We start from the raw sequence: 9422 nt of genomic DNA on the forward strand, positions 1-9422 counted from the left end.
TAAGAAAATTAAATTTTTTTAAAAAGGAATCTCATTAAACACGACCTGAAAAATAGTAGATGCTCCACCATCGCCCATGGCTTCCAAGTCTATAGCCATATGTATACTTCTACTCCATGGATGCTGTAAAGATTTTATAAGTTAAGTTATAACTTAAACACATGATTAAAAATAACGGTAAGAGAGAAACACCTGAGTAATAAAGCTATGGGCTCCATTTAAGCCTTCGTCTTCCCTGGTGTTAAACAAGAAAATAACAGAGTTCTTGAAACCATGAGCCCATTGGGAGATTCCTCGAGCAAGCTCTAACATAACAGCTGCACAAGAACTACAGTCAGTAGCTCCTTCCCTTTATAAACATAAGACTCCATTTTCATTTTGAAGTTGATTAAAAGAATAAGAGGTAAATCATAAATGGAAGAAACTTACGCTGAGAAGACAATGTCTATGTGGGAAAAAACCAAAATCGCACTATCTACTTCTTCAGATGTATATTTTGGCGAGATTCTTAAAACAACATGTTTAAGATCTAAATAGATAGAAAAAAAATCATGTTTGCTTGTAAAGTCCACCGACGAGCCTATTAGCACTAGAACTTGCGTGAAAAAGATCAACATCGACGTCGACTTCCCAGTGAGCTGTCGTCTTTATTTGCTTGTAAGTGCATGAGTTAATTAATTAGCTGTAGCAATTTTTAAATTAAGATTGTGTAGAAAGAACAAAATCATATTTCAATAATTATATTGAACTTTTTTTTTTTTTTTACCAAAATAGGTCTGATCTTACTTGGCTCTCTGAACCATATGCTCTGGTAAAGAAAACAAACCGTAAATTATTCAACAAGTATGCAGCCAATACTCCACATGTCACATGGGTAGCTCCATCCATTGCATAGAACTTTCCATAATTGTATCCCAAATCTGAGCTACTTCCAGTAAGACCTTTATCATCTGGTACATTGGGAGTAAGAACCTAAGCACCAAGGTTAAAAATGTCAATACATAAACACAGGATGAAAAAAAAATGACAAACACATATAAAAGTCAACCTACCAACTCAGAATTCTGACTTGGGACAGAAGTAACAGGAGGACCAGATGGACCAGACAAGATTACAGTGGCACCCTGAAAAACAAAAAGAATATTCTAATCAGATACTGTTTTCAACCATTAAAACATGTATTTACATTTTACACTAATACTAAATTTATAAAATATAAAAACATCGCATACCTCTTTACTCCTGATGGCCATTTGTCCTGGAGGAGAAGCAGGGAGTGATTGAGAAGGGAGGGAAACCAATTTTCCCCACCCAATATTCAATTCATAATCATAAACAATCACCCCTGCAACAATAAATAACATCATTAATTTTCTTAATATAAGTATAAATATAAACAAACGAAGAGTTAAAAGGGGATACTTTGTTTAACCTTGCATTTCATCTTTTGCAGCTTGTCCATCTGCACGATTCATAAAAGCCACAAAACCACAGTTTATGACGTTTGCGTTCCTCTTCTGTTCTTAGCCACATGATCTTCACACTAGAAATAGTTGAGAAAATGACAAACCACTAGTTGAAGCACCTGACTGCAACCCTCAATAATGGAAACACCAAGCTGAACAATTTCATTATATTTGTTCTAAGAGGCAAAAAATCAAAGAGTTGGTGTGCACTGAATACCCATTTATTCATATCAGTACCTGAAAGGGCAAGGTTAAAGAGAGTATCAAGGTCAATATCAGCTGCTTCTTTGGCGTCAAACAGGATGGACAGACAGGTAAACCGTCTTTTGAGAGGGTCTGTGTCAGCTTTGACAATTAACCTGTTTGCCTGCAGTGAGGAGCGACAAAAAAATCAGTTATGTTTCTCCTTTGTTCTCTCGGCTAGATAGAGATATCGACAAGAGAGGGGTGAAATTACAGAAGGCGCAACAAAAAAATCAGTTATGTTTCTCCTTTGTTCTCTCGGCTAGATAGAGATATCAACATCAAAGAGAGGATTCAGAGAGGAATTTACAGAATGCGCAGAGAGAGGGGTGAAATAAGATCTAATGGTCTTTGAACTCTGGGAATCAAGCCCTGCGACTTCTGATCAACACAAGGAAGATAACGTTATTGAGAGGGAGGCTTGTTGTGCGAGACAGATCACAAAGAAGATTTGATGGTTGTTAAACCAGACCTAGGGCTTGTAAAGTTGAGCATCTGTGGCGGTCTCCGTCGAGGTAAGGTTAGCCCAAGCTCGCCGGCGAAAAGAGATGAGTCGCGATTGTTGATAGATGAGGTGAGCCAAGGTAGCGAACGTTGCAGAGAGCACTCCCATCTTGAAAAGAACCCTAGAATGATCCCTTCGATTTTTAATAAAATAAATAGTCCGGAGGCGCGTTCAAGAATTATAAACTGACATACTTACACGACACTCCTTTTATGATGGGTGCCCTCCGTGTTTTTATTTTTACTTTTTTCTGACATAAATTTTAGGGAACGTAATAATGCGCGCCCTAGTTCCTTCAAAATTTTGGAGAGATGACATTATTTTGACCTCACACACTTTTGCGTATCGTAAATTCGTGTGCGTCATAAATTGCATGTCATTAAAGGCCTTTTTTCTAGTAGTGTAATTAAATAATACTATTATTAATATATTAAAACTTATAATATATTAATAATCATAAGTGCCTTATTTTCTCATTTAGTCTATCCAAGTATTGCAATGCCATGCAACCCAAATGGACCATGCCGGGTCGGGTCAAGTTCATACCAAACAAAGTTATGGACTTAGACACTATATCCAACAGTCTCCCACTTGGATAAGTCTAATAACTATATTTGCAAATATGACTTCAAAATCCGACTAGCAATCGTAGCTCTTTCAAAGTCTCTCGGAACTAAGATGATGATGATAGGCCATTTATGATAAGTGATCATATAATCCTCTGTTCTCATGATATTAGCCGGACAAACACATGGAACATGGTCTTACTTATTGTCCAACATTTGTTTCTCGATCTCCGATTTGTTTCGACATAAAACTAAATTAAACACATCAATTAGGTTCTGACCGGGCCCGGTACATAGGTCAAAACCAAATCATCGAGGGGCCCAGATATCGCTTCTATTTCTAGAAGGAACAGATAAACTTCGATTGATATGCTTGTACTAACTACTTGTTGAATTACTCACAAAGGCACGTTTTATAACATCGAGTTACCAATGCGTTTTCATACAATCAATGAATAACCAACTCATAGTCAACAACTCATATCTCTAGGTTTGAAGATTTATATGATATTACCGTCTCACGATCACTTGAGATAAATTCCATGAAGTGATGCAAGTGAGCGTGGGTTGAATCCAATACTCAGCCCTTATGAGTACTCATGAATGTTGTAGCAACCATTGCATTGTCTAAAGCACTTTAGACAAATCATGTAACATCCGGATTTTACCAGGTATCTTGTAAGTTTTAATTTCGTTATATTGTGTGAGGGACTCGGCGAGTTGGGGCTCAGACTCGCCGAGTAGGGACGCGGAACTGATCGATGGTGCGCGCTTGGACTCGGCGAGTCCAGGGTATGGACTCGGCGAGTCTGCGCTGTGTAATGAAACCCTAAATCTCCGGGTTTGTGGCCTATTTAAAGGGCCTTATGGCCGTCATTTGCACTCATCCAACCCCCAGAGTGTGCCCCTAGAGTTCTTGAGCGTTTGGTGAAGGAAAGAGAGCAAATCTTGACCTTGTAAGTGTTGTTTAGCAAGAAGAAGGAGGCTTTAGGCAAGAGGAGGCAAAGGAGGTTGCTATTTCGTGGATTTGGAGCTTGGATCATCACTTTAGAGGTAATATTTTCGGACCATTTTCTGTTTGGTGAAACTTGATGCAAGTTAGGGCTTAATATGATCATTTATGGGGTGATTTGGTGCCCTTTTTGTTCCCTTTTTGAGTTGAGACCATGGATCTGGATCCATAGAGGTCCAGAGGGCCTCACTCATGAAGATTTATGGGTGGAAATGGAGTCCTTGACCTTGTGTTGAAGTAATAGAGTCAAAAACATCATTTGTGATCATGTAGAGGTTATTTATGCATCAAGATTGTGACTTTACGTGCTAAATAAGCATGGAGGGACTGGATCTATGGATTAGTGGACTGGATCTGACCTTTAGAGCAAGATTGAGTCAGTGCATGGCACGGACTCGCCGAGTCCGAAGAACAGACTCGGCGAGTAGCATGAATGTTGCGCGACCACTCAGCAAGTGGCCTCGCCGAGTTGGGAAGGGTGAACTCAGTGGGTCAAGGGAGAGTTAGGATGGACAGGTGGACCGAGTCAAACTGGACTCGCCGAGTTGTTCTTGAGACTCGGCGAGTTGAGTCGTGGTGGTCCCACAACTCGTGCCAAGTGGAGCTCATCGAGTTGGGAAGGGATGCTCGACGTGTCAAGAGAAGATTCCAGGGAAATTGGTGAATGCGCTCAGACTCGCCGAGTCGCTATAGTGCACTCGCCGAGTCCGGTCAAGTTGACCGTTGACCAGCGTTGACCAGATTGTCCTGTTATGGTATGGTCAACCCTAGTTGGGAAAGTGTTAATTAGAGATATATTGTGCTATAGGGGGACTTCAGCTCGGCAGATCGAGTGTTTAGCGATTTCAGGGTTACGGTTTACCAAGACACACGAGGTGAGTCTTCTCACTATACTTTACCTTGAGTAGGTAACCAGAGTTATGTGATAGAGTAATTGTATGCTATGTATGTTATGTGTTGTACTGCATTACTTTATATGTTTGATGCTGTGCATGTTTACAGAGTTAGAACCGGAAGGTTCACAGAGTTAGAACCTGAGGGTTCGCAGAGTTTGGGTGCACGGACCCACAGAGTTATAGCCTCGAGTGGCTAATATGTGTTATATGTAGTATTTTGGGAAACTCACTAAGCTTTGTGCTTACAGTGTTGATGTTATTTGTTTCAGGTGCTAGTGACGACCGTGGGAAGGCGCCGGCTTGATCCGTACACACACGTTTGGAGCTTGACATTTTTGATCTTGGGATTTTGTAATATCTTGTTGAACAATTAAAAGGGGTTGTTTCTATGAATATTGATGGAATTATGCTTTTATAAAAATCGAAAATTTTGTTTGAAAAATCAGTGTTACAAATTGGTATTAGAGCCTTGGTTTGAGGGATTCGGGTACACCTTCGGGGGTATTTGAACTCAAACTGAGGAAATGAAGAGATATTTTCAAAATAAAAACCAAAATTTTCTAAGAGTAAAGGGTTTTCCAGGAAGAAACGTGTGTACGATCAGTCAGCGCCCGAACGGTGAATTCCCAAAATATCTTTTGTTATGAAATAACTATTATTGTGATGTGTGTGCATGCTAGAGTAGGCTAGGTATTGCTGATAGGGCTAGAGTGGCCTGTTTTGTGATGCCTTAGCTTAGGGAATGGTGAGCTGCTATGAGACGCTGAGAGTAATTAGGTAGCAGCTAGGGTTTTTTTGCGTGAAATCTGTTCAGAGTAATTTAAGTATAATAGAGTACTTGGGGATTGGGATCCGAAGAGGACGATTTGGGGTGTGTACTGAGACGGTGCGGACAATAGTATTGGGCCCGTACTACTCAAAGCACCGGTGCGGTACACAGTCCAAATAAGAATCTAGGGATGCCAAGAATCAAGGAGGGGTGGATTGTTGAATGTAAGAGTGTTCGAGTGAATTCTAATTATCGCATGTTGTATTTCAGAGGTTGATCATGGTGAGGACACGACACATGCCGGAGGATGCTGGATCTAGTGATGAGGACATTCGTTAGATCATTCATGAGGAGGTGGCTGCGGTCATCAGAGCTGAGATACCAGAGATGTTCGGGTCTATCAAGACCGCTTTGATTGAGACGTTTGACGAGCGCTATGCCGCTCTTTCTGAGGCTGCGGTTGCAGCAGCTACCGCAGCGATTGCTGCGGAGAGACCCCAGGGAGGTGATGCGATGTTGTTCAGGGAGTTCAGCAACACCAAGCCACCAGAGTTTGATGGTACACAGGACCCGGTGGCAGCTATGAGGTGGATATCTGATATGGAGGGATGCTTCTTCACTTGCTCATCCCCTGAGCATTTGAAGGTTCGGTTCGCGCTGAACCAGCTCCGCTTGGGAGCGAAGGACTGGTGGAAGTTTGTGACTGCGCATTTCACACCGACCGAGCTTGCGGCAGTGACCTGGGAGAGGTTCACTTCTATGTTCCGAGATGAGTATGTTCCTCAGGTGGAGAGGGAACGTCTGGCACAGGAGTTTCTGACCCTCAAGCGGGGTACCGAGTCAGTTACAGCGATTACGAGGATGTTTCAGGAGAGAGTGATGTTTTGCCCTGAGCACGTATCCACCGAGCAGGCACGTATGAGCCGTTATCTGAGTATTTTGAGACGGGATATTCGGGAGTTCGCTGCAAACTCCTCGTACCGGACATTCGCCGAGCTTCAGGCAAATGCTCGGAAGAGGGAGATTGAGCTTGAGACTCAGGCCAGGGAGGAGGCGGAGTCTATGGGGAGGGATCGGCGGCCGGCACAGTCCCAGCCGGCAGCCAAGCGGGCCAAGCCCGCTGATCTCAGACCCGGGAGCCAGAAGGGCCGCACTTGTGGGAAGTGCGGCAAGGGTCACGATGGCGCCTGTCGGGCAGGGTCTTGCTACAAATGTGGCAAGGAGGGGCATATGGCTAAGGACTGCCCCAAGGGATTTGCAGTGTGCTTCCACTGCAACCAGACCGGACACCGGAAGGCGGAGTGTCCACTGCTGCGCGGCGCATCTCAGGGGTCTGCCCCCGCCGCCATCAGAGCTGCTGCTGCAGAGAGTTGGCCCGTGAAGGCCGAGGCACCAAGGGCTCGGGGGAGAGCCTTCCAGCTGACTGCGGAAGAGGTCCACGCCGCACCCGACGTTGTGGCTGGTATGTTTCCTTTCCATTATTGTTTATGATGTTGAGATATTATGCTTATATCATGCTATGCTTAGGTACCTTCCTTGTGAATTCTGTACCTGCTTTAGTGTTATTTGACTCGGGTGCGAGTCGATCTTTTGTGTCTTTGGCATTTAGTCAGCGTATCAGTGTTAGTCGTGGAGTATTGAGTCGGCCCCTGCGGGTTTCCATAGCCGCCGACAGAGTGATTTGTGCTACAGAGATCTTCCGGGGATGTGTATTGGAGATATTCGGGGTCGAGTTTCCGATCGACCTGATTCCGATTGCGATGGGTGATGTTTGTGTTATAGTGGGCATGGATTGGTTGAGCCGATTCGGTGCGGTTATCGATTGCGAGCGACAGCTGGTGACTATACGAGATCCTAGTGGGGGAGTTCTTTCAGTATATGGCGAGGGTACACGTTCTGGATCAGCCTTTTGTTCGGCTGCTAGGGCGAGGCAGTGTTTACAGCGGGGCTGTAAGGGTTATGTAGTGTGTGTGATGGATACGCGAGTGATCTCCGAGAGACCGAGCTCTGTGGAGGAAGTTCCGGTGGTGCGGGAGTTTCCAGATGTATTTCCCGAAGAGCTGCCAGGTGTGCCTCCCGCGAGGCAAGTGGAGTTTGGCATCGATTTGATTCCGGGGGCCGCACCTATTGCTAAGGTGCCGTATCGCCTTGCGCCTCCAGAGATGCAGGAGTTATCCTTGCAACTTCAGGAGTTGCTGGGGAAGGGGTTTATTCGGCCGAGTAGCTCGCCGTGGGGAGCACCCATCTTGTTTGTAAAGAAGAAGGATGACTCGCATCGCATGTGTATTGATTACCGGGAATTGAATAAGCTGACGGTCAAGAACCGTTACCCGCTGCCGAGGATCGACGATTTATTCGATCAGCTACAGGGAGCATCTTGGTTCTCCAAGATTGATTTGAGGTCAGGCTATCATCAGGTGAGAGTGCGGGACGAGGACGTCCAGAAGACAGCATTCAGGACACGTTATGGGCATTATGAGTTTGTGGTGATGCCTTTTGGGCTCACTAATGCCCCGGCTGTGTTCATGGACCTCATGAACAGGGTATGTCGGCCGATGTTGGATCGGTCGGTGATTGTTTTCATTGATGATATTCTGGTATATTCGAGATCTAGTGAGCAGCACGAGGAGCATCTGAGGGAGGTGCTTGGGGTTTTGAGAGCGGAGAAACTTTACACAAAGTTCTCCAAGTGCGATTTCTGGTTACGGGAGGTCCAGTTTCTGGGACATCTCGTTAACCAGAAGGGGATATTGGTCGATCCAGCCAAGGTTGACGCAGTGATGAGGTGGGAGGTGCCGAGGTCACCTTCTGAGATACGGAGTTTCCTCGGGTTGGCAGGATATTATCGGAGATTTATTAAGGATTTCTCCAAGATAGCGGTTCCACTCACCAGATTGACCCGGAAGGGTGTGGCATTTGCATGGGGTCCCGAGCAGCAGACCTCCTTTGAGACGCTTCGCCAAAGGTTGTGTGAAGCTCCAGTATTAGCCCTTCCGGAGGGTATGGAAGGTTTTATGGTATTCTGTGATGCATCGATCCTAGGATTGGGAGCGGTATTGATGCAGAAGGGTCATGTGATAGCTTATGCATCGAGACAGTTGAAGCCTCACGAGACGAGGTACCCCACGCATGATTTGGAGTTGGGGGCAGTGGTGTTCGCCCTCAAGATTTGGCGGCACTACTTGTATGGGGTTCGTTGTACGATTTACACGGACCATAAGAGTTTGAAGTACTTGATGGATCAGCCTAACCTAAATATGCGGCAGAGGAGATGGTTAGATGTGGTCAAGGACTATGATTGTGAGATCTTGTACCACCCGGGCAAGGCTAATGTGGTAGCCGACGCGTTGAGTCGCAGGGCGGAGAGTACTCCCCTGCGAGATGTATGTTTGAGATTGACCGTGATAGCTCCAGTTCTGGACGCCATTCGTGGGGCTCAGGCCGAGGCCGTGCGACCGGAGATGCAGAAGAGAGAGCGGATTATTGGGATGATTTCTGAGTTTATATCGGATGGTCGAGGCCTTATGACTTATCAGGGCAGGATCTGGGTACCGTTTGTGGGCGGTACCCGTGCTACATTGATGGAGGAGGCTCATAGATCGAAATTTTCGATCCACCCCGGGGCCACGAAGATGTATTTGGATTTAAGGAAGGAGTATTGGTGGCCCTGTATGAAGAGGGATGTAGCATGGTTTGTCGAAAAGTGTTTGACCTGTCGAAGGGTAAAGGCCGAACACCAGAGACCGCATGGCAAGTTGCATCCATTGGAGGTTCCCGAGTGGAAGTGGGAACAGATCACTATGGACTTTATCACCAAATTGCCGAGGACTGCCAGAGGAGTTGATGCAATTTGGGTGATCGTGGATAGGTTGACAAAGAGCGCTCACTTTCTTGCCATCAGTGAGAGTTCTTCAGCGGAGAAGTTGGCGGAGATTTATGTGAGAGAGGTTGTATCTCGGCATGGG

The sequence above is a fragment of the Lactuca saligna genome, chromosome 4 (assembly GCF_052625555.1).
Source record: "Lactuca saligna cultivar CGN05327 chromosome 4, ASM5262555v1, whole genome shotgun sequence".
In the NCBI taxonomy this organism is placed as follows: Eukaryota; Viridiplantae; Streptophyta; class Magnoliopsida; order Asterales; family Asteraceae; genus Lactuca; species Lactuca saligna.